The 23,513-nt window shown below is 41.8% G+C and overlaps 1 pseudogene; it reads right to left on the bottom strand.

Moving 5' to 3' along the window:
* Positions 1–12,563: 12,563 nt before the first annotated feature.
* On the bottom strand, positions 12,564–12,622 carry LOC120099427 (U6 spliceosomal RNA; annotated as a pseudogene).
* Between the last annotated feature and the right edge of the window lie 10,891 nt (positions 12,623–23,513).

The raw sequence follows: 23,513 nt of genomic DNA, 5'->3' as shown, positions 1-23,513 counted from the left end.
TTATAATTACCAGAAGCTGGAAAGAGCCCAGATGCCCTTCAACAGAGGAATGGATACAGAAAATGTGGTACATCAACACAGTGGAGTACTACTCAGCTATAAAAAAACTGACTTCATGAAATTCATAGGCAAATGGGTGGAATTAAAAAATATCATCCTGAGTGAGGTAACCCAATCACAAAAAAACCACACATAGTATGTACTCACTGATAAGTGGATATTAGCCCAAAAGCTCAAATTACCCAAGAAAAATCCACAGATTACATGAAGCTCAAGAGGATGGACAACCAAATTGTGAATGCTTCAGTACTTCTTAAAAGGGGGAATAAAAACATTCATAGGATGAGATATGGAGCAGAGACTGAAGGAATGGCCATTTAGAGCCTGCCCCACCAAGGTATACAGGCCATTTATATACAGCCACCAAACTAGATAAGATGGATGAAGCAAAGAAGTGCAGGCTGACAGGAACCGGATGTAGATCTCTCTTGAGAGACACAGCCAGAATACGGCAAATACATAGGCAAATGCCAGCAGCAAACCACTGAACTGAGAACAGGATCCCCGTTGGAGGAATTAGAGAAAGGACTGAAAGAGCTGAAGGATCTCGCAACCCCATAAGAGCAACAATACCAACTCAGAGCTCCCAGGGACTAAACCACTACCCAGAGAGTACACATGGACAGGCCCATGTTTCCAGCTGCATATGTAGCAGAGGATGGCCTTGTTGGGCACCAATGGGAAGAGAAGCCCTTGGTCCTGACAATACCAGACCCCCAGTGTAGGGAAATGTCAGGGCACGGAGGAGAGAAGGGGGTGGTTGGGAGGGGGAACACCCTTATAGAAGAAAGGGAGGGGAATGGGATAGGGGGCTTATGGATGGGAAACTGGGAAAGGGAATAACATTTGAAATAGAAATAAAAGCATCCAATAAAGAATTCATAGGCAAATAGAAGGAAGTAGAAAATATCATCCTGAATGAGGTAACCCAATCATACACACACACAAAAAAAAACCACACATTGTATGCACTCACTGATAAGTGGATATTAGCCCAAACACTCAAATTACCCACAATACAATCCATGGGCCACACGAAGCTGAAAAAAAAAAGGAAAACTAATGTGAGGATGCTTAGTCCTTCTTAGCAGGGGGAACAAAATTATTCATAGGTGGAAATATGGAGACAAAGTTAGAAGCAGAGATGGAAGGAAAGGCCATCCAGAGACTGCCCCACCTGGGGAGCCGTCATATATATATATATATATATATATATACAGGCACCAAACCTAGAAAATATTGCTGATACCTAGGAGTGCATGCTGTCAGGAGCCTGATATAGCTGTCTCTTGTGAGCCTCTGCCAGAGCACTACAAATACAGAGATGAATGCTAGCAGCAAACCGTTGAACTGAGAAGGTGAACCCCATTGGAGGAGTTAGAGAAAGGACTGAAGGAGCTGAACGGGCTTGCAAACCCACAAGAACAATACCAACCAACCAACCAGAGCTCCCAGGGACTAAACCACTACCCAACAGTACACATGGACAGTCCCATGGCTCCAGCTGTTTGCACCATTGGGAGAAGTCCTTGGTCCTGCTGGGGCTGGACTCCCCAGTGCAGGGGAATGTCGAGGGGGTGGAAAAGGGGCGTGGTTAGGCAGGGAGAACACCCTCATAGGAGAAGGGGAGAGGGATGGGATAGAGGGCTTTTGGCTGGGAAACCTCGAAAGGGAATTACATTTGAAACGTAAATAAAAAGTATCCAATTTAAAAGAAAAAGAAAAAAATAGAATCTGGTGGGGGGCATTTTAATGAAAAAAAAACAGGGATGTTGAAAAAAGAGAAAAGCAATACATATGGTTCGAGTGTTAAAGGGACACCAGAAACTGAAATGAAGCTAAATCCTGTGTTCAAGGATATTAAATTGAATTGAGGAAGTAATGACCTTGGGGCAAGATCCCACCCAGCTAAATTAGCTCCAGGCAACTTAGTACAAACCATTAATCCCAGGAGACAGGCATACAGATCTCTAAATTCAAGGTCAGTCTACAGAGCAAGACCCAGGACAGCAGAAGTTTAGGAAGTGAAGGAGTTAGAAAAGGGGAATCTAGTGATAATGTGATAATAGCGATGGTGATAATGAACAAGGGGGGCATGTTATGAAGAAATAGTTTTATAATTTCAGAGATATGAGAAACAAAGTTGTAAAAACAAAGTTTTGAGAAATACATCTGACCGCAGGTTGCCTAAAAATCTAACAAACTTTTGGCAGTCAAGAATGACCAGACTATTCTGACCAAGTTAGATTAGGACAAAACAAAGATAACTATTCTCGAAAAGACTCCCTATCCCTCCCTGTGATAAATCCCCAGAACAACCACAAGTTGTCATCCTGACCTGGCCAGACCACCCAGTTCCTCCCATCCCACCCCCACCCCCCATCCCCCGCTTCTAAGGGACTTGCCAACTTAGCCCTTTCCCAGTAAATTTCCAAGGCCAGGTGTAGGGCTGGACAAGGAAAGTATCTAACTGAGCCAAGAACAGCCCCTTAAGCAGGCCAGCCAATACCTGACCACATCCTTTGTCCTATGTACCACCAGTGAGAATGAGCCAGCTAACCCTGTTGCTGAAGTCTGCCCTCTGTAAGGAATAAAAGTTGTGTGCTTTTTGGGTTCAGGGACACCTCTCCCCACGTACGTGGATCATTAAACCTCTTGCAGTTGCAGCGATCTCTCAAGTTGTGTTCTCTGGGTTGCTCTCCTAAGGTAAGGCCACTTCAGGGTCTTAACAACACTATAGACTATTGGGATTTTGAAAGTTGGATTAAATGTACTTTTTTTTATTATACTATGTTTAGGTATGGCCTCCATAGACTCATGTGTTTGAACAAGCCTATGGAGGCCAGGGAGTGGAATGTTTGCATATGCTTAGCCCAGGGAGTGGCACTATTAGAAGGTGTGGCCTTGTTGGTGGAAGTGTGTCACTTTGAGGGTGGGCTTGGAGACCCTTCTTGCTGCTCAGTCTGCTTCTGGCTTCCTTCAGGTGAAGATGTAGAACTCAGCTCCTACTGCACCATGCCTGCCTGGATGCTGCCATGCTGCCACCTTGATGATAAGGGACTGAACAAGTCAGCCCCAATTAAATGTTGTCCTTTAGAAAATAAATAAATAAATAAATAAATAAATAAATAAATACTCAACATCCTTAGGCATCAGCAAAATGCAAATCAAAACAACCCTGAGATTCTACCTTACACCAGTCAGAATGGCTAAGATTTAAAGCTCAGGTGACAGCATATCCTGGTGAGGATGTGGAGAAAGAGGAACACTCCTCCATTGTTGGGGGCATTGCAAACTGGTACAACCATTCTGGAAATCAGTCGGGAGGTTCCTCAGAAAATTGGACAATGAACAACCTGAGGACCCAGCTATACCTCTCTTGGGCATATACCCAAAAGATGCCCCAACATATAAAAAAGTCACGTGCTCCACTATGTTCATCGCAGCCTTATTCATAATAGCCAGAAGCTGGAAAGAACCCAGATGCCCTTCAACAGAGGAATGGATACAGAAAATGTGGTACATCTACACAATGGAGTACTACATATCTATCAAAACATTGACTTCATGAAATTCATAGGAAAATGGGTGGAATTAGAAAATATCATCCTGAAGCAGGGAAGTGCAGGCAGACGGGAGCCGGATGTAGATCTCTCCTGAGAGACACAGCCAGAATGCAGCAAATACAGAGGCGAATGCCAGCAGCAAACCACTGAACTGAGAATAGGACCCCCGTTGAAGGAATCAGAGAAAGAACTGGAAGAGCTTGAAGGGGCTCGAGACCCCATATGAACAACAATGCCAACCAACCAGAGCTTCCAGGGACTAAGCCACTACCTAAAGACTAAACATGGACTGACCCTGGACTCTAACCTCATAGGTAGCAATGAATATACTAGTAAGATCACCAGTGGAAGGGGAAGCCCTTGGTCCTGCCAAGATTGAACCCCCAGTGAACATGATTGTTGGGGGGAGGGCGGCAATGGGGGGAGGGTGGGGAGGGGAACACCCATATATAAGTGGAGGGGGAGAAGTTAGGGGGATGTTGGACCAGAAACCGGGAAAGGGAATAACACTCAAAATGTAAATAAGAAATACTCAAGTTAATAAAAAAAATTGAAAAAAAAAGAAAGAAAATATCATCCTGAGTGAGGTAACCCAATCACAAAAAAACATGCATGGTGTGCACTCACAGATAAGTGGATATTAGCTCAAAAGCTCGAATTACCCAAGATACAATCCACACAGCCCACATGAAGATGAAGGACAAGTGAAATGAGGATGCTTCAGTCCTTCTTAGCAGGGGGAACAAAAATATTCATAGGAGGAAATACAGAGACAAAATTTGGAGCAGAGACTGAAGGAAAGGCCATCCAGAGACTGCCCCACCTGGGGAGCCATCCCATATACATAGAGCCACCAAACCCAGACACTATTGCTGATGCCAAGAAGTGCATGCTGTCAGGAGCCTGACATAGCTGTCTCCTGAGAGGCTCAGCCAGAGCATGACAAATACAGACGCATATGCTAGCAGCAAATTATTGAACTGAGAAGGGGATCTCCATTGGAGGAGTTAGAGAAAGGATTAAAGGAGCTGAATAGGTTTGCAACCCTATATGGTCGACAATGCCAACCAACCAAAGCTCCCAGGGACTAAACCACTAGCCAAAGACAGACCTATGGCTCCAGCTCCATATGTAGCAGAGGATGGCCTTGTTGGGCACCAATGAGAGGAGAAGCCCTTTGTCCTGCCAAGGCTGGATCCCCCAGTGTAGAGGAATGTCAGGGTGGGGAAGCAGGAAGGGTGGATGGTTGTGGAGGGGGAGCACCCTCATAGAAGAAGGGGAGGGAGATGCAATAGGGGGCTTATGGAGGGGAAGGTGGGAAAGGGAATTAAAATTGAAATGTAAATAAAAATATCCAATAAAAAAGAGAAAAAACAGAACAAATAAAGCTGCCAGTTTTTTTCCCTCAGAAAATTTCTATTCCTCACTCAATTCTAAAGAATACAAAAGTGTGCCTTTCAAAAAGGCTTTCAAAAAGTTTTTTACACTATAATGTTCACATCAGGTTAAAATAATTGCGTATTAAAGACTTGCTTGAACCCATTGTTTTCTTTGTAAACCTGGGAAAGTTGTTTGACACAAAACAAACAGTTCAAAGAGGAATCAAGTCACAGCCATAGAGCAGTGGGCTGAATATTTAAACAGTTTTTATCACAGGACAGAGGAGGCAATCATTTTTTTATATTTATTTTATGTGCATGAGTTTTTTGCCTGCATGTATGTTGGCACAACGTATGCATGTAGTACCCAGAGATGCCAGAAGAGGGGGAAATAGCCTCTGCAGTTACAGATGCTTGCATAGGAGTACTGGAAAATGAACCGAAATCTTCTGGGAAAACAATCATACAATCATATTCTTAACCGCTAAACGATCGCTCTAGCCCCAGCAATTGAATTTATATACAAAATGAGCTACCACCGCAGGAAGTGTGCTTAATTGAGTCTACTTGGTGAATTGTTAATCTTGTTCCAAAATTTTCACGTATAAATGATCGGTCAGGTTTCTATTGTTGTAACAAAATAATTGACATAATCAATGTAGAGAAATTATTTAGCTCGAGTTTTCTGTGATTTCAGTCCATAGTTAGTTGTCCCCACTGCTTTTGTGCTTGCAATAAGACAGGACCATAGAAGAGGGAAGATGTATTGGCCAGGAAACCAAAACAGAAAAGGGCTGAGGTAATCTTTCTCCCTCTAGCATCTACCAACTTGGCATTACTATAATACAAATAGTCCAGAACTTTAACCTTGTGGCATAATTCCAATACAATGAAAAAAGCCACACACTCTGTGAGGGTTAATTTTGTGTCAATTTGGGTAGGCTATAAGGTACAAGATGCTTGCTTAAACATCCTTCTGAAGGCACCCATTAGAATGTTTTGAAATGAGATTATTTCCCTTTGAAGTTAACTGTGTGTAGTTAATTAATTTTCCACTTCTAATAACAAAATATCACAAACTTACTGAGTTGTGAAAGAAAGGAAGCTTATTGTGGTTCCAGAAGTTGGACGGCTGTAATTGGTGGGAGCCTTCTTGCTGACTGAGTCTTGACATGATGTATGACATTAGACAGCCAGAGATCAGAACATTAAAACCATGTGTAAACTGTAACATCCTTCATAACAAGGAAGGCATCGTGGAAAGAGTTGAAAGCCTGGACGTAGCAAACACGCATAGGAAGCAGCAAACCCTCCTGCCTGTGTGCCTTAGAGTTGAGACAGCACCCTTCTCCTACCCTGCAACGGGAACATCACAGCTTGAAAGCCTACCGACTTCAAACTAAAGCTACAGGATTATCATTCGCATTCTCAGGCCTTTCTACTTAAGCTAGAACCACACACACTCTCTTGATTCTCTTGTTTCTCCAGCTTGATAACTGTATCTTTTCCAATATATTGGCCTCTGTATTCACGTGAATCAATTCCTTATAAGTATATGAGTGTATTTGCAGATAGATATATGTGAATGTATACACATATCCTAAGAGCTCTATTTTTCCCCTGTAGAAACTTGATTAAAATTTTTCCCCTTATACAAACCAGATTTTTTATTAAAAATCCTCTCTGTAGTCCAAGCCTTACTGCAGTTAGACATACAAATGCACTAGAAGCAAGTAGGTTCCAGGCTGGTAAATGCCAAGTAAAAACAGATGAGTTAATTAATAGTCATGTAGGAGGATTCATTATAACAAACAGATCCAGGTGAAGAGGTCTTCTGTTGGCTGTTTCTCTTGATAACACTACTATAATATCTGGAATCAGAACAATATGTTTATCCTCTGTTCCAGCACAGCTTTCTATCACCTTTGTCCACAGCAGTTACTCTATATAAAGTATTGCTAGGGTATGATTGTTTTGCAGTGCCCAAATAAAACAAAACCTGCAATGTTATAATGGTAAGATGTCCTGGTCTTTGGAAGGGCTCTATTTTCACAAATAAGATTAGAATTCTGAAGAGAAAGGGGAAAAGCTCTAAGAGGGGCCTTTCACCCTTTCCACTATGGCTGAAGGTATCGTCTTCAAAGAAGGAGAACCCCCACCAGGTATAAAATCTCCTGGCACACTAAATATAGATGTCCCAATGTCAAAAAGGTAAGCAATTTCTGTTGCTCACAAATTACCTTGCTAAATTATCTTGTCAGAGTACCCAGAATGAAGTAATGCACTTCAATCTTGTCCCCAAGGCAGTATCTTGCTTTCTCAAATGTTGCCACTAGAGGACAGCATGTACCTTGATTATTGTAGAAGTTTCAAATCTGTTGAGGTTTTTATAGCCTTGACTTCCGTTAAAACTAAAATAAATATCTTTTTTTTATTACAAAGACATCTTTTCTTTGACACTCTATCCTTCTACCTGGATTCATAATTTCCATGTTAATGCATATAAAATCAAAGGACGCTTAAAGACAGAAATGAAACTCTTTTCTAACTTTACCCAGAGCAAAATAAAGAAACTAAGTTCTCAATGGCAAGCACTAACTTGTCCTGAAGATTTTTAAAGCCTCAAATCAGGAGTGACATCAACAAAATGGCTGAAGTAGAAATTACCAGTTGGTGTTAAGAACAATCAAGGAGTCAGGTGGGCATGGTGGTGATTGTCTTTAATCCTAGTACTCAGGAAGCAGGAGGATCTGTGTAAGTTCAAGGCCAACCTGGTCTACAAAGCAAGTTCCAGGACAGCCAGGGCCATAAAGTGAAACCCTTTCTCAAACAAACAAACAAACAAACAAACAAACAAACAAAAAAGGAAAATCAAAGAAATTAATCCAAATATATATTCTTTCCCAGACAAAAGAACCTTCCAATTTTTCAAAGCATGAATCACTATTTGGCATTAAGTTATTTCAAAAGGACAGATTCTGTTAAGGTATTTTAAGGCTGGAATACAATGCCTATTTAGTAGACACATACATCACAACTAGAGGGGGAAAAGAAAAGCCAAATTATTTTTTATCTTTATTAACTTGAGTATTTCTTATTTACATTTCGATTGTTATTCCCTTTCCCGGTTTCCAGGTCAACATCCCCCTAACCCTTCCCGCTCCCCTTCAATATGGGTGTTCCCCTCCCCATCCTCCCCCCATTACCGCCCTCCCCCCAACAATCACGTTCACTGGGGGTTCTGTCTTGGCAGGACCAAAGGCTTCCCCTTCCACTGGTGCTCTTACCAGGCTATTCATTGCTACCTATGAGGTTGAAGCCCAGGGTCAGTCCATGTATAGTCTTTGGGTAGTGAAAAAGCCAAATTTTTATCCAGGGAATAGTTTCATCAGAAATTAACACAGGCTCTGCAACTCTCACATATCAACACACAGCTACCACTTAGTGCACATGCTTTGTTTTGCTTTGTTTTGCCTTGTTTTCCTTGAGACAAAAAGATTTCTCTGGCTGTCGTGGGACTCTCTCTGTAGATGTGGCTGGCCTCTCAAACATGGAGATCTACTAGCCTGTGCCTCTTAAGTGCTGGGATCAAAGCTGAGCACCACCATCACCCTGCTGTATACATTTTTAAACACAGTCCTATTAAACATGTGACTTGCATGTACATCTTGGTTAGCTCAATATAGATTGTTCTGTTCCTCCACTAACCTATGTTTTCTTGTGGGTGTACAAGTATGGATGTAGACTGTCAGTATTCTTTACAAGACCGTCTTCATGTTTCATTGAACTGAAAAACTATTTGAACCTACAGTCTCCCAAATGATGTTTTACTATGATTCCCATTACAAACCACCTGAAAGAAATGTTGGAAGCCCATGTCTGAACACAAAACCCTACAGTAAAATCTCCCATCCATTAAAAGTTGGCAGTGCCTTATTTATAATAGCCAGAAAATGGAAAGAACCCAGATGCCCTTCAACAGAGGAATGGATACAGAAAATGTGGTACATCTACACAATGGAATACTACTCAGCTATCAAAAACAACGAGTTTATGAAATTCGTAGGCAAATGGTTGGAACTGGAAAATATCATCCTGAGTGAACTAACCCAATCACAGAAAGACATACATGGTATGCACTCATTGATAAGTGGCTATTAGCCCAAATGCTTGAATTACCCTAGATCCCTAGAACAAACGAAACTCAAGACGGATGATCAAAATGTGAATGCTTCACTCCTTCTTCAAATGAGGAAAAAGAATACCCTTGGCAGGGAAGGGAGAGGCAAAGATTAAAACAGAGACTGAAGGAACACCCATTCAGAGCCTGTCCCACATTTGGCCCATACATATACAGCCACCCAATTGGACTAGATGGATGAAGCAAAGAAGCAAAGACCGACAGGAGCCGGATGTAGATCGCTCCTGAGAGACACAGCCAGAATACAGCAAATATAGAGGCGAATGCCAGCAGCAAACCACTGAACTGAGAATAGGTCCCCTATTGAAGGAATCAGAGAAAGAACTGGAAGAGCTTGAAGGGGCTCGAGACCCCAAAAGTACAACGATGCCAAGCAACCAGAGCTTCCAGGGACTAAGCCACTACCTAAAGACTATACATGGACTGACCCTGGACTCTGACCCCATAGGTAGCAATGAATATCCTAGTAAGAGCACCAGTGGAAGGGGAAGCCCTGGGTCCTGCTAAGACTGAACCCCCAGTGAACTAGTCTATGGGGGGAGGGCGGCAATGGGGGGAGGGTTGGGAGGGGAACACCCATAAGGAAGGGGAGGGGGGAGGGGGATGTTTGCCCGGAAACCGGGAAAGGGAATAACACTCGAAATGTATATAAGAAATACTCAAGTTAATAAAAAAAAAAAAAAAAGTTGGCAGTGCCAACTACAAAGATGACTCTTCAGTTGAAAGTACTGGTTTGTCTTGCAGAAGCCTCAGAGTTCACATCCAGAATAGTGACTCCTACCCACCGATAACTCCAGTTCCGGGGGATCCGACACCTTATTCAAACCTCCACAGGCACATGTAGTGCATATACATACAGGTAAAATACTCATAAAACATTAAATAAATAAATGAATAAATATTTTTTGAGTTGGCAGTTAAATGGCTAGTCTTTGAATTCTACATAATCTCTACACAAGAAATTTCACAACTTCTTTTACAAAAAGCATCAATCATGTGTTGCAGTGGACAGGGTATTGTATAAATGTATCTAGCTACACCTTCACATGTGAGTCCTGTTGAAAGTCAGGGAAGAAGGGAGATACAATTTTCCTAGCATCACAACATTTATAAAACAGTAGCAGAACTTCAAACATAACTTATTAAAAGTGCATGTATTTCAAGCTCCTACCTTGAAGTCCTGCTTTGTCTTCCTCAATGGTGAACTATAAATAATCTCTTTCATGGACACTTTGTTTTTGATGGTGGAGTTTATTGCAACCACAATAAATTAAATGAGGAAAGAAAAAAATTAGAAAAGTGCATGTATGCTTCACTTTGATGTGGAAGCATAAAAAATGGCATCATCTAAATACAAAAAATGCAGTAAGGATAGTTCATTGGGGATAATATTCCAGACACAATAAAAGGAATAGTTTCTAGTGTCCAGTTGTACAATAGGGTAACTATTGTTAGCAATATATTGCATATTACAAAGTAGCTAGAAGAGAGTTTTGACATTCTTCACACACACACACACACATACACACACACACACACTCTCTCTCTCTCTCTCTCACACACAATACATACACTAAATGGGTGAGATGAGATGAGAACTGGCAAGTTGGTTTAGCAGGGAGAAGCACTTATGAACAAGCCTGACAACCCAAGATTTAGCCCTCATCCCTCAAGGTGGCAGAAAGAAACAGACTCCCAAGAGTTGTCCTTTGACCTTCAAATACACATGTGGGCAGTTGCATGTGCATAGATGCACATAAAGAAATGAATATTTTAAAAATATATTTGATGGAGTGAATATGATGACGACCCTGATTTGACTTTTCTACTGTGTATACATGCCTTAAACATCATACTGTAGCTCATAAATCTATACATTATCACATGTTGATTGAAAAAGCTAGCTGGGGTGTGATGCTGCATGCCTTTAATCCAAGCATTTGGGAGGCAGGGGAGGGCATGTCTCTGAGTTAGAGGCCAGCCTAGGCTATAGAGTGAGTTCCAGATCAGTCAGGGCTACACAGAGAGACCCTGTCTTAAAAAAAAACAAAAGGAAGAAGAAACGAAGGAAGGGAGGGAGGGAGGGAAGAAAACAAACAAACAAAAATAGAGTTTGGGATTCTTCAGTAATAAAAACTGAATAAAATATATAGGTTAAGTCTAATACACAAGAATATCTCTAAGAAACATTTGAACATCCTCTACCAGATCAATTCCCAATATGCACAATTCCCAGTACCCACATGGCAGTTTACAACTGTAAACTCCAGTTCCAGGAGATCCAACAACCTCATTCAGACATGCTTGCAGGCAAAACACCAAGGTACAAAAAATAAAAATTAGTTTTAAAACATAAAATAATAAAAAAGAAAGCATCGTTGGGAAGGAGTTAGGATTTTAAAGTTTGGAAGGCACTAGTTGAAACCTTGATTTTACCAGCCAGCATAAGTACTTGGATAATAGGATGAAAAGGGAAATGGTCAGAACCAAGTGAGTCTAGTTCAATGGTGGAATACTTGACTAGCATATGTGAGGCCCTGAGTTCCACCTCCGATACTGGGGTAGAAGGGTGGAAATAATTGCTCTTCTAACTATAGCAATTAACACATTCCTGACAACAAAATAAAAGCCCATGTTTCCTGGTATTTTGTTTTAACCAACAGTAATATGATGGGATATTCACTATTCTGCATTATTATTAGAGATATACAGGTTCTCTTCCTGAAACATTGGATTCCCACGAGAGGAAACAGTGGCTTGGGTTTATCCTACAAGCATGGGCAAAGGATAAAAGCATATCTTCCTGTAGGGGAAATAAAGGGCTCACAGGATGACCATTACTGACAATTGCTTGGTTTAAAAAAATGGTTCTAACTGAGCTGTGGAAGAGAACTTGATCTGCCAAATGTGATTCTTACTCTGCCTTGTATTAATTTTTTATGTATTTTATACATAAGAATGTTCTGTCTGCATGTACATGTACATAGCAGATGAGGGCATCAGATCCCATTACACATGGTTGTGAGCCACCATGTTGTTGCAGGGATTTGAACTCAGGACCTCTAAAAGTGCAGTCAGTGCTCTTAACCACTGAGCCATCTCACCAACCTTATGCTGTGTTTAAAGGACGTATATTAATTACCTCTGGCTGGCCTGAAACTTGCACTGTAGACCAGGTTGGTTCATAGAGATCTTCCGGCTGCTGGTGCCCAAGTACTGGGACTCAAACAATTTGCTCAACATGACCTTGGCTTCTTAAGTACTGGAATTACAAGACTGTACCCCAACACCTGGCTAAAGAGAACCCCTTTTTAAACTTACAGGGAATGTGTGCACAACAAAGATGAGTTCTAATGTCTATGCTAATCTTCTCTGTATCGTTCCAATTTTAGTATATGTGCTGCCAAAGCGAGCACGAGTTCTAATGTCTAAAGGGGACCTAAATTGCTGGAGATTTTTAGCATCCTGATGAACAGTAAGAATAAAGAAGAACTATCTCCTGAGAGTAATAAATCTCTTAGGGAAGTACTTGTTTCTAAATACAAGGAGATGAAAAATGTCACTGTTATGAATTGGGAAAAGAACGATGGGGAGGAGAGAGTGTTTGTATTAGCATTGATGTCTGCAGGGTTATTCAGAAAGCTTTGGGTTTTTCAAATAGGGCTCTCAGACCTGGGGAGGATTCAGGGGGCAGAGTGGCAGTACTGTTACAGAGTGCCTATGCCTTTGGGGTGAGAAATCACTCCACACAAAGATTCATAAAGTAAAAAACTAATAGCAGTTTATGTCTGGCTCTGGCTAACTCTCAAAGAGGAGCCAACAATGAAGAGAAAAGTTTACTAACTTAAATACACCTTAAGGCTCTATATATGCTAGCATCCTTAAATCTCTTTGAGATCTGAGTCTCAAGATGTGAACAAGAGTCTCAAGATGTGAACAATTTAAACAGAGACAGAAAACTCAACTTTGCCTACTTATGCAATGCAGATGAGAGATTTACAAAACAAAGATATCAGAATCATCTCCCCCCGCCCCGTGTGTGTGTGTGTGTGTGTGTGTGTGTGTGTGTGTGTGTGTGTTTTCTTTTAGTCTTTTCTCATACAATACATCCTGACTGCTGCCTCTCCTTCCTCCATTCCTCCCAGCTCCCCACCACCACCTCCCTTCTCTCTAGATCTACTGCTCCTCTGGTTCTCTTCAAAAATGAGCAAGCTTCCCAGAGATATCAACCAAACAGAGAACAACAAGAAACTTTAAGCACAGTGATGTTGTTCTTTTCCTATACTTGTTATCCAGGTTCATCTTGCCTGCCCGGCATAAAGATGCTTTTCCTGATAAGAGTGCAGGGAACTTTATGGCAGACCAGTCATCTATGTTTGCCTTGCGGGCATGAAGTTCTTGAGTCTGATTTTCCGAGCTCATGCCAAAACACCAAACATGGAACATACATGTAATACCAGTGCTCCTGCTGGCCATTTAGTCTAGTTGAATCAGCAGGCTCTAGGGCAATGAGAGATACTGTCTAAACAGGCAAGCTCATCATCAATGAGGAACAATGGCTAAGATTGTTATTGTTCTGTGGTGACATTGCCCCGCCCCATTTAGCTGACTGGCTGAAAGTAAGTGTGAGTCATCTCCTTTTGTTATGGTGAGGGGGTGTAATTGGAGGGCAATCTTGGTGAATGCCCACTCCCAGAAAATTTCCTCAGCAGACGTAAGCTTCCACTGTAGTAGAACTCTTTCTTAGTCTTTAACAAACCTGGCTAGTACAATAATTACCACCCAGTCTTAAGGAGTCAGGGCACCTCTAGCTAAATCCTCCTAGGTGTAACTTAATATTTCCTAAGCAAGTTTCCTAGTCAGTCGTTTTCACTGTCAGCTTTACTGTATCAAGTTTCTCTGAATTAATACAGCCCTGTGAAAGAAAACGCGACAGGGCTTAAAGCACCAGCACCAGGTGCATTCATCTGCTTGTAGATAGAGGGTATCCTTGCCTTGCGTGCTCTGCAGTGTTCCTTCTTGTGTAACCAGACCATCGGGCTTTCTTGACTGTGACTATGGGAACTCCCTGAAACCCTCAGAAAATAACGGTGGCTACAGCTCCCTCCTTCTGTGATGGGAAATCCGCTGCCATTTTTTTGGCAAGTCCTGCTACATCCCACCCAAAATTCCTGTGACTAAATCAAGTTGTCCTCCAAGGGATATCCAAGGCAGGTGCATCAAGAACTCACAAGATGGATAGATGGGGTGCACAGAAATGGACATGGGGGCAAATTGAGGTTCCAGTCACTCACATGGCAGGTTCAGTCAGGAAGGAGGTTTGCTTGGGCCTAGGCAAGAGGGGAAGGACAAACTGACTGACATGGAGATCCTGTCTCCTTTTTAAAAAGAAAAAAAAAACCAAACCAAACAGATGCACAATCAGAGAAGATAGGATTAGGAACATCATTTTCAAGTCAAACGTGGTAGCATAGACCTGTAATATCAATACTAGGAAGACTGGAGCAGAGGAACATGGGAGGGGAGGCAATGCTCAGTTAGAGTATAGCAAGATTCTGCCTTCAGAAGACATGGGGAGGGAGGAGGAGAGGGAAAAGAAATTTACTGCTAATTACAAGGAGACCCCTCTCCCATCACCTTTGCTCATTAGGATTTGAATGGCCTAGCATATAGCCTACTAGAGTTTTTCTGCTCCATGGAGTCTTGAATAGAACAGCCTGTCCAGATAGGGTCCTTCTGTAGATACAAACTGAGTATCAGCACGCTGGTCCTTTTATCTAGTGAACAGCTACATCAGTAGAATTGGAAGCAGTCTGGATAGTATCGTAATTCTTCATGAAATGCTAAAGAGTGGTGTAGCTGGTACTCACTTCAGAAGTTCCATTGGGATGCAAGCTTAAGGGTGGCTTCCATTGGTTTGACAGTTCATTTCTGTTGGTAGTGGCCCATGCTCAGTGTGGTGTCTGTGTGTATGTATACACATATATGCAAGGGTGCATTTGCAATGGGTGTGCATGTGGAGGCCAGAGGTTGGGATCAGGTTTCTTTACCACTTTCCACCTTATTTTTTGTGACAGAATCTCACATTGAACTTGGTGGAAACCAGGTGGCTAAACTGAGAAGCTAGAGATGAACACCACCGCACAATGAGTGCTGGGGGTCAAAGTCAGGTCCTAATGCTTGCATAGCAATCATCTTTACCCACTGAACCATCTCCCCAGCACAAGATCCACTTTTTATGACATAAAATTGAACAATTCCAGTGGGTCCATAATCTTTATGAACATCACAGACCTAATGTTCAGTAGTTCCCCCCTTCCAAAATATTGTCTTCATTGCCTTTTAATCCAATCAAGCAGGAGCAGCATCATGATCAAGTCTCTGTGTTAGAGGCACTGGGCTCATTTGTTCTTTGGAAGCAGTTGTTCTTAGAATGGTAGCAATAGCCTTCAAACAGTAAATGTCAGTCTTGCTTTTAAAAGAGAGTTCTCAAGTCTAGCGGTTCTGATGCTCACCTTTAATCCCAGTACATGGGAGGCAGAAACAGGTAAATGTAAGGCTAGCCTGGTCTACAAAGTATGGCCCAAGAGAGAAATCCTGTCTTGAAAATCAAAACACACAGAGCAGCTCTTACTTGAAAAACAAAACAAAAAGGGGGAGAGAAAAACAGTCCTCCTTTGCCACAGATAGGACTAAAGGTATTGAGGACAATAATTTCTATCGCTAGGGGAAGGGGGAAGATTACGATTTCCTGTTGCTGGAGAGAATCCTCAATGGTGAAGAGCCCTTGTTGTTCTGGAAGAGAACCTAGGTTCAATTCCCTGAATCCACATCCTGTGGCTCACAACTACTTGTAACTTCCATTCCAGGCTATAGAATATCCCCTGGCCTCTGTGGGCACTTGCATACAAATGGAGCAAATAAAAAGTTCATCCAAGGTTCTAGGGAATCTGTGGCACAACAAGCTGCACACATTCACTGTCTGTGGAGAGTGTCCATCTTTGGAGAACATGCACACTCACAGGCACACACAGAGAGGACCTGGATCCTGAGCAAAAGCAGTCTAGGTCCCAGATGTACTGCACACTCATGGTGAAAATTCAAAGAATTCAAAATACACTCTGGTTGGTGAGATGGCTCAGTGGGTCCCACTCCTACAGAAATAGGATTTAAAGACTCAACTAAAGAACAGAATACTCCCTCAGCTTCCATCTTGAGACCTCCCACAAAGGTTAGCAAAGTGTCAAAGATATGAAAAATGTCTAACTTGAAGCAAATGGCTCTGTTGAAACTGGTGCTCCATATGAACTCCATATCAAGCACTTACAAGCTCAGCTACATGGGAAATTGAAGTAAGGGGGACATCAGAGTCCAGTATAGGCAGTATAATGGCAGGTTATTTCCTCAATCACGTGATTATTAAGGAAGGGTCTCTCACTTGAACCCAGAGTTCACCCATTCAGTTACTGAGTCTAGGTAGGCAGCTTCCTTCAGGGATCTCCTCTTTCTGCTTCCTGAGTGCTGGGGTTATAGGCAGTCCTGGAAGGGAGGGTTAAGAAGTACTTAAAGGTGCCCTTTTTCCTTTGTATCAACCTGAGACAGAAAGTAGGGTTCAGACAAAGTCCACAAGAAAGATTGCTGCTATTAGTTGCTGCAAATCCAAAGCAGGGAACAAGGACTTATTTAAGTACCTCAACATACGTGACAAGCCCACTGGTAACTTAGAACACAGATGTAAGAAACTGAACACTTTTCTTGTATGCTGAGGACCAAGTCAGGAAACCATCCTCCACACTTCCCTTCAGTATACTACTGAAAGCCCTAGCCATAGAGACTGAGAAATTTTGTCATTTCCATTAGCTTTGGAGGACATTATGCCAAGTGAACTCAGTTTCGGGGGGTGGGGGGTATTTCAAGGTAATGACCCAAAGACCACTCAGCCTGGGCAATCTGTATTGAGCTGGCTGGTGACAGCCTGGAGAGAAACACTTCTCACAGAGCAGCCTCAAAATCATTTTACGTGGAGCTTTTAAAGGCACAGAACACAGAAAACCTACATTTTTGGATAGAAGTTGCAGGGGGAAGGAAAACAAGCAAGTAGTTTAACAAAAGCCAAAAACATGCAGTTAGCTGGGGCTTTTCAACCCCAGGTTTCTAGAACAGGGTTGAGGATTTTCCTAAGCTCTTGTCATGGGGTAGCAGTGGTATAGTTTCAGTTTCAAGTTAAACCAAAAGTGGCTCCAACTGAAACAAGATGGAGGAACGTTGGCCCTGTCACATTTTATAGACTGTAACACACAGCTGAACTAGTCCTTGAAGCATTTATTTTTATGTGCTTTGGGGAGTACATACATACAATTGTGTAGAGGGAGCAGTGGATAAGTTTTGGGAGTCAGTAGTTCTCTCCTTCAACCCTGTGAGTCCCAGGAATGAAACTCCTAGTCATCAGGCTTGGTGCCAAGCACCTTAACCTGCTGAGTCATCTCACCCACCCAAAAGAGTAAATTTTAGATGTGTGCATCTCCAAAATTAGAAGAGATTGATATGATAGATATGTTAATTACTTTAATTTAATCATTGCACATTTTTACACATATGTAACATCACTTCATGCCCCCAAAGATAATATAATTACAATCTGTTGACTTATAACTTAAAAATTCTATCTATGGGAAAAATAAATTCTAAATATATTATATATGTATGTAATATTTAATATATAATTTTCATATGCAAGTGGACAATCAAAATTAAATTCGGACAAAGTTCTAGAATTTCATTCAATCAGAAGTCTAAAGATTACATATAAATTCATAAAACATTTATATTCAAAATAGGTAGCAAGAGTACTAGGTGACATTTGGGATTCTACAACACAAGATGGAAGTCGGAGGCCAGTGGCAGGTTATTTTCTTGGTCACTTGATTATTGAGGGAGGGTCTCTTACTTAAACTCAGAGTTTACCCATTCAGTTAGCTAGTCTAGATAGGCAGCTTCCTCCAGGGATCTCCTCTTTCTGCTTCCCGAGTGCTGGGATTATAGGCAGGCTGCTAACCTGAGTAGTCATTATGGGGGCCCCGGAGGTCTGAACCCCCACCTTCATGCTTGTCCATCAAGCACCGTACATAGTAAACCATTTCCCCAGTTCACTATACAATTCTTAACACACATACTAAAAAAGCTAAAGGCTATGTATACTATCATTCTTATTTAAACAATTGTTCCAGGTGACTTTGCACCTTCAAACTTGGAGATAAGATTCCTACAGGGATATAGCAAGTTCTAATGTCTTCAAATGTTGCTACGTGACTAATGAAGTCCTGCCAATTTATGGTTTATATCATATACACTACATAAACAAATTTGTACCTTTCAAAACATATTAATAGAATTATTAGAGAAACTGAACTGTCACAACCAAGGATGTAAGAGAACATAGCTGTGACTGTGTACCAGTCAAGGACACAATTTTACTGTAAAAGTATGAGAACAGAAACACTTTTAAAATTGATGGGTCTACATATGAAACTCAAGAAGAAGGATGACCAAAATGTGGATGCTTCAGTTCTTCTTAGAATATGGGAAAAATACTCATGGGAGGAAATACAGGGACAAAGAAAGAGTGGAGCAGAGACTGAAGGAAAGGCCATCCAGAGACTGCCCCATGTGGAGATCCAGCCCATATGCAGCAACAAACCCAGTCACTATTGGTAATGCCAAGAAGTGCTTGCTGACAGGAGCCTGCTGTGGATGTCTCCTGAGAGGCTCTGCCTTACTGATACAAATGAGGATGCTTGCAGCTAACCATCAGACTGAGCCTGGGGTTCCCAATGGGGTAGTTAGAGAAAGGACTAAAGGAGCTGAAGTGATTTGCAACCCCATAGAAAAAACAACAATATCAATCAAACAGACCCCCCAGAGCTCCCAGGGACTAAACCACCAACCAATGAGTACATGTGGAGGGACCCATGGCTCCAACTGCATATATAGCAGAGGATGCCATTGTCTAACATCAACAGGAGGAGAAGCCCTTGGTCCTGTGAAGGTTTGATGCCCCAGTGTTGGGGAATGTCAGGGTGTAGAGATGGGAGTGGGTGGGTGGGAGTGGGAGCATCCTCAGAGAAGTGGGGGGGAGGAGGAAAAGGGGATAACATATGAAATGTAAATACATAAAATAGTCACTAAAAATGAATAAATACATAATTGATTGGTCTAGAGAGGTAGCTCAGGGGTTAAAAGTGTTTGTTCTTGCATAGGATCTGGGTTTGGTTCCCAACTCCAGTACAAACAGCTGTAACTCCCATTGTAAGGAATATTAAGCCTACATGCACAAAACATGCACATGGTGCACAGAAGTACATAGGTAAAACATGTATATACCAAAAAATAAAATTAAATCTTCAAAAGAATTTAAAAATCATGGCATATTCTAAATGCACAACTAGCATTACAAATTGTCATTTAATGTGCTTTGTATTTTACATTATAAAACAATTCCCTCACCTATGGAATGTTCACTTTATACCCAAGAGAGTCAAGGCCTCCTATAATTCAATATCCTCCCACCATTATGTAGTTGTACCTAAATAAGTGTCAAATTGTTTACACATCCATTTCCGTGTGTGCAGGTGCATACATGTATGCAGGTATGTAAGTATGTGGACGCCAGAAGACAACCTTGGGTGTCATCTCCAGGAACCATGACTACTTAGTTCTCTCACTAAACCTAGAACTCACTGATTTTGACAGAATCCTCCTGTCTCAGCTTGGCCAGTATTAAGAAAACAGATGCACACTGCTGCATCCAGCTTTTCTGCTGAAAGCAAATTTTAGTCTTCATGCTTGGGAGGCAGGCACATTCCTGAAAGAGCTGTTCCCCCAGTCCCATGATTTCCCTGCAGGAAGCTTTCTGGAATAAAGACCCAATACCAAAGAGAGGAAAAGAGTGGACATGTATTCACTAGTGAATCCAAGCCAGGACAGCTCCTGAAAGGCCTCGACCTCAGACACAGTTTGCCTTCTTGCTTTATACTCTAGAACTACCAGGTGAGTTGACTAGGCAAGAGATTTTTTTTTAATCTGGATATTTAAAGAATGTTATTTTTTAAAGATTTAAATTTTTTTTTATTTTCTTAAGTATTTCTTATTTACATTTCTATTGTTATTCCCTTTCCCGGTTACCCGGCCAACATCCTCCAACCCCTCCCCCTCCCCCTCTATATGTGTGTTCCCCTCCCCATCCTCCCCACATTTCCGCACTCCCCCCAACAATCACGTTCACTGTGGGTTCAGTCTTGGCAGGACCAAGGGCTTCCCCTTCCACTGGTGCTCTTGCTAGGCTATTCATTGCTACCTATGAGTTTGGAGCCCAGGGTCAGTCCATGTATAGACTTTGGGTAGTGGCTTAGTCCCTGGAAGCTCTGGTTGGTTGGCATTGTTGTTCATAAGGGGTCTCGAGCCCCCTCAAGCTCTTCCAGTTCTTTCTCTGATTCCTTCAACAGGGGTCCCGTTCTCAGTTCAGTGATTTGCTACTGGCATTCTGGGCAAGAGATTTTAAGAAAATAAGCATGACATTAGGCAGGTTGTTTTACACACGTGGAGTTGACAGGCTTGAGTTTGTGTGGTTAGGTTGCAAAAGGGCAATGACTCATTGTTTCTACTGTTTCTCCTTGTCATTCCGTTTCAAGTAGCAAGTGATGTTGTGCTTAGAAATGGGCAATTACATTTCTAAGGAAGTGTTTTAAGGAATAAAACCAATAATCAATCAATCAATCAATCAATCAGTATCTGGAATAGAGAGATAGCTCAGGGGTTTAGAGCACCTGTACTCTTTTTTTTTTTTATTAACTTGAGTATTTCTTATATACATTTCGAGTGTTATTCCCTTTCCCGGTTTCCGGGCAAACATCCCCCTCCCCCCTCCCCTTCCTTATGGGTGTTCCCCTCCCAACCATCCCCCCATTGCCGCCCTGCCCCCATAGTTTAGATCACTGGGGGTTCAGTCTTAGCAGGACCCAGGGCTTCCCCTTCCACTGGTGCTCTTACTAGGATATTCATTGCTACCTATGGGGTCAGAGTCCAGGGTCAGTCCATGTATAGTCTTTAGGTAGTGGCTTAGTCCCTGGAAGCTCTGGTTGCTTGACATTGTTGTACTTTTGGGGTCTCGAGACCCTTCAAGCTCTTCCAGTTCTTTCTCTGATTCTTTCAACGGGGGTCCTATTCTCAGTTCAGTGGTTTGCTGCTGGCATTCGCCTCTGTATTTGCTGTATTCTGGCTGTGTCTCTCAGGAGCGATCTACATCCGGCTCCTGTCAGTCTGCACTTCTTTGCTTCATCCATCTTGTCTAATTGGGTGGCTGTATATGTATGGGCCACATGTGGGGCAGGCTCTGAATGGGTGTCCCTTCAGTCTCTGTTTTAATCTTTGCCTCTCCCTTCCCTGCCAAGGGTATTCTTTTTCCTCATTTAGAGAAGGACTGAAGCATTCACATTTTGATCATCCGTCTTGAGTTTCGTTTGTTCTAGGGATCTAGGGTAATTCAAGCATTTGGGCTAATAGCCACTTATCAATGAGTGCATACCATGTATGTCTTTCTGTGATTGGGTTAGCTCACTCAGGATGATATTTTCCAGTTCCAACCATTTGCCTACGAATTTCATAAACTCGTTTTTGATAGCTGAGTAATATTCCATTGTGTAGATGTACCACATTTTCTGTATCCATTCCTCTGTTGAAGGGCATCTGGGTTCTTTCCAGTTTCTGGCTATTATAAATAAGGCTGCGATGAATATAGTGGAGCACGTGTCTCTTTTATATGTTGAGGCATCTTTTCGGTATATGCCCAAGAGAGGTATAGCTGGATCCTCAGGCAGTTCAATGTCCAACTTTCTGAGGAACCTCCAGACTGATTTCCAGAATGGTTTTACCAGTCTGCAATCTCACCAACAATGGAGGAGTGTTCCTCTTTCTCCACATCCTCGCCAGCATCTGCTGTCACCTGAGTTTTTGATCTTAGCCATTCTCACTGGTGTGAGGTGAAATCTCAGGGTTGTTTTGATTTGCATTTCCCTTATGACTAAAGATGTTGAACATTTCTTTAGGTGTTTCTCAGCCATTCGGCATTCCTCAGCTGTGAATTCTTTGTTTAGCTCTGAACCCCATTTTTTAATAGGGTTATTTGTTTCCCTGCGGTCTAACTTCTTGAGTTCTTTGTATATTTTGGATATAAGGCCTCTATCTGTTGTAGGATTGGTAAAGATCTTTTCCCAATCTGTTGGTTGCCGTTTTGTCCTAACCACAGTGTCCTTTGCCTTACAGAAGCTTTGCAGTTTTATGAGATCCCATTTGTTGATTCTTGATCTTAGAGCGTAAGCCATTGGTGTTTTGTTCAGGAAATTTTTTCCAGTGCCCATGTGTTCCAGATGTTTCCCTAGTTTTTCTTCTATTATTTTGAGTGTGTCTGGTTTGATGTGGAGGTCCTTGATCCACTTGGACTTAAGCTTTGTACAGGGTGATAAGCATGGATCGATCTGCATTCTTCTACATGTTGACCTCCAGTTGAACCAGCACCATTTGCTGAAAATGCTATCTTTTTTCCATTGGATGGTTTTGGCTTCTTTGTCAAAAATCAAGTGACCATAGGTGTGTGGGTTCATTTCTGGGTCTTCAATTCTATTCCATTGGTCTATCTGTCTGTCTCTGTACCAATACCATGCAGTTTTTATCACTATTGCTCTGTAATACTGCTTGAGTTCAGGGATAGTGATTCCCCCTGAAGTCCTTTTATTGTTGAGGATAGCTTTAGCTATCCTGGGTTTTTTGTTATTCCAGATGAATTTGCAAATTGTTCTGTCTAACTCTTTGAAGAATTGGATTGGTATTTTGATGGGGATTGCATTGAATCTGTAGATCGCTTTTGGTAAAATGGCCATTTTTACTATATTAATCCTGCCAATCCATGAGCATGGGAGATCTTTCCATCTTCTGAGGTCTTCTTCAATTTCTTTCCTCAGTGTCTTGAAGTTCTTATTGTACAGATCTTTTACTTGCTTGGTTAAAGTCACACCGAGGTACTTTATATTGTTTGGGTCTATTATGAAGGGTGTTGATTCCCTAATTTCTTTCTCGGCTTGTTTCTCTTTTGTATAGAGGAAGGCAACTGATTTATTTGAGTTAATTTTATACCCAGCCACTTTGCTGAAGTTGTTTATCAGCTTTAGTAGTTCTCTGGTGGAACTTTTGGGATCACTTAAATATACTATCCTGTCATCTGCAAATAGTGATATTTTGACCTCTTCTTTTCCGATC

This window comes from Rattus norvegicus, chromosome X (assembly GCF_036323735.1).
Source record: "Rattus norvegicus strain BN/NHsdMcwi chromosome X, GRCr8, whole genome shotgun sequence".
Classification (NCBI taxonomy): domain Eukaryota; kingdom Metazoa; phylum Chordata; class Mammalia; order Rodentia; family Muridae; genus Rattus; species Rattus norvegicus.
This window is presented reverse-complemented; position numbering and strand designations above follow the sequence as displayed.